At 58.5% G+C, this 3,146-nt stretch overlaps 1 pseudogene; it reads right to left on the bottom strand.

Annotated features, from left to right (window-relative positions):
• Positions 1–288: 288 nt before the first annotated feature.
• LOC129052770 (tubulin beta chain-like) lies at positions 289–2,441 on the bottom strand (annotated as a pseudogene).
• Between the last annotated feature and the right edge of the window lie 705 nt (positions 2,442–3,146).

The following is a 3,146-nucleotide window of genomic DNA, read 5'->3' as shown; positions in this document are numbered from 1 at the left end:
AGCCTTCATTGCTGGTTCAGAGCCAGCTGTCTGACCACATTCCTACCCCGAGATGGGACTTTGGGGGACATTGTCCACCAGGGTCGCTGACCCCTTTTAAAGTTCCAGACACGTGGCAAGCTGGTCCCCTAGAAGTTTGGTACATAGGATAAGCCAAGGCTTGCCTTCAGGAACAGGTTTTCCACCACATCGCTGCCCAAGGCCCAGAGCATCCCCAAGTTCATGTGAAGCCTGCCTGCCATGTCCACAGCCCACACCGACCCCTCCTGGAGCCACTGGAACGCTTGTTCCTGGGCATGTAATAAACCCAGACAGCTTCAGCCTTGCAGGACAACTGTGCGCATCTGGCAGCAGTAGCCAGGGGGCCCACAGAAAGAAGTCCGAGGTGAAACCAGATGCTATGAGAATACTTTATTAGTCTAAACCACATACTATAAAAATGCTTTAAAAAGCAGGAGGATAGGTGAAGACACAAACGAACAAGTGCATAGTGACACATGGCTGTCAGAACACAGTAAAGAATCCACATTGCTTCCCCCCTTTACCTAGGAAAGGTGAGTTCTAGGCCACCACCTCCTCAGCATACTCCTCCTCCTCTTCCTCGGCCGTGGCATCCTGATATTGCTGATATTCAGACACCAAGTCGTTCATGTTGCTCTCGGCCTCGGTGAATTCCATCTCATCCATGCCCTCGCCCGTGTACCAGTGGAGGAAGGCCTTGCACCTGAACATTGCTGTAAACTGCTCTGAGACACGCCTGAAGAGTTCCTGGATGGCTGTGTTATTCCCAATGAAGGTGGCTGACATTTTCAGCCCCCCCGGGGTGGGATGTCACAGACGGCTGTTTTTACGTTGTTGGGGAGCCAGTCAGCAAAGCAGCTGCTGTTCTTATCTTGAATGTTGAACATCTGTTCATCCACCTCCCTCATGGGCTGCGACCCCTGAAAATGGGGCCGCCGTCAGGCAGCGGCCGTGACGGGGGTCGCAGGCCGCCATCATGTTCTTAGCATCAAACATCTGCCGGGTGAGCTCAGCCTCGGTCAAGGCCCGGTACTGCTGGCTGCCCCGGCTGGTCAGTGGGGCGAAGCCGGGCATGAAGAAATGCAGCCGGGGAAACGGGACCATGTTCACGGCCAGCTTCCGCAGGTCGGCATTCAGCTGTCCTGGGAAGCGCAGGCACGTGGTGACCCCACTCATGGTCGCAGACACCAGGTGGTTCAGGTCACCATAGGTGGGTGTGGGCAGCTTTAGGGTCCTGGAACATATGTCATACAGTGCTTCGTTATCTATGCAGAAGGTCTCATCCGCGTTCTCTATGAGCTGGTGGACTGAGAGGGTGGCGTTGTAGGGCTCCACCACGGTGTCCGACACCTTGGGCGAGGACAGGATGCCGAATGTGTTTATGATCCTGTCTGGGTACTCCTCCCGGATCTTACTGAGCAGAAGGGTACCCATCCCAGACCCAGTCCCCCCACCCAGGGAGTGGGTCAGCTGGAAACCCTGCAGGCAGTCACAGCTCTCAGCCTCCTTTCTGACGACGTCCATCACTGACTCCATCAGCTCGGCGCCTTCTGTGTAGTGTCCCTTGGCCCAGTTGTTTCCGGCCCCACACTGACCTGTTAGACAGTACAGCCGGTCACTCGATGGCCAGGTATACGGTCATCAATGGTCACCACCATAATGCAAAAAGGGCCAAGTGTCACGTGTGAGGTGAGAGCACCATTCGCCCTGCAGGTGGAGCAAATGAAACCCCCTCCCCCAGAGTTACAGGACAGCAGCTTCCCCTGTTAGAAATTAAGACAGGAGTCAAACCTGAGACCGGCTAACAGACCTCGCTGCAGGTGGCTCCTGCCCATTTTCAGGGAAGGCAGTAGCCACGGCCCCAGCTCAGCTCCCGGCAGGGACATCAGTAGCTCCTCACCTTGAGGAGACACCCGGGCCTTCCTCCCAAAGCCCGTTTAGGAGAGGCACATTGAGCGACTGGACTCAGAAGATAGGAGGGCCCTGGCTCCACAGTTCCCACAGGATGAGCTTGGGGGCATTCCTAGATTTTGGGCTGCCCTGGCTAAGGAGCCGCACCCCAGTCCTCGTCAGCAGCTCACCGAGGATGAAGTTATCTGGCCTGAAGACCTGCCCGAAGGGCCCTGAGCGCACAGAGTCCACAGTGCCCGGCTCCAGATCCACGAGCACAGCGCGGGGCACGTACCTGCCACCTGAGTGGGGCGAGAGCGCATGAGCGAGGGGAGGGCCGCGTTCCCAGGAGGGCGGTGGGGGAAGGACGGGGGTCTCACCGCTGGCCTCGTTGTAGTACACGTTGATGCGCTCCAGCTGCAGGTGGCTGTCCCCGTGGTAGGTGCCAGCGGAGTCGATGGCGTGCTCATCAGAGATCACCTCCCAGAACCGCCAGAGACGGGAGGGGCCAAACAGGCCAGGGCTGAGTCACGGAGGCGCCGCAGGCCCCCTCTCCCACCCCGACCCTCATCCGCACCCCCATCCCTAGGCCGCCATGTCCCTGGGGTCCACCCCGGCCGCCTCGCCAGCCGCCCAGTTCCACCGCGTCCCCGGCAGGGAGCCCAAGGGCCGCAATGCAGAGACACCGCTCCCGCCACTGCCAACATCTTCCCCGGCCCCGGCAGGCCCGAGCTGGGCCCTCAGAGCCCCGGCTGCCAACCTTGGCGCCGATCTGGTTCCCGCACTGCCCGGCCTGCGTGAGCACAATCTCCCTCATGGCGAAGGCGGGATCAGGGCGGTAGCAGAAGCGCGAGAAGGTGGAACAGACGCGCAGCGACCCAGCCCGCCCTCCGCCAACGCTTAAATAGCCCCGCGCCCACCTCCCCCAGCCTCGGATTCGGCTCCCAGAATAAGCAACAGCTTTATTTCCACACAGGTGCACCCACCTGTGAATCCCTTGGCGTTGAACGTCTGTTGGAGAGCTCAGGTGTCCTTGTGTGGTCCTTTCCACGTTGGGAAAAGCTGCTCAGCTGGAGAACTTCCTCCCGCGTCTTTAGTAAGACTAAATCCCTAGCTGAGCTGAAACTGAATTTTCCTCCCATGTAGGAGGGGAAGACTCTTGTTTCCGTATTCACAGAGTGCCTTTGCACCTGTCCTAGATTGATGACATATTTTTGTAATGGATGCGTCTTTTC

This window comes from Pongo abelii, chromosome 23, assembly GCF_028885655.2.
Source record: "Pongo abelii isolate AG06213 chromosome 23, NHGRI_mPonAbe1-v2.0_pri, whole genome shotgun sequence".
NCBI lineage: Eukaryota > Metazoa > Chordata > Mammalia > Primates > Hominidae > Pongo > Pongo abelii.
The sequence above is the reverse complement of the archived record's forward strand: the minus strand, read 5'-3'. Positions and strand labels throughout refer to the sequence as shown.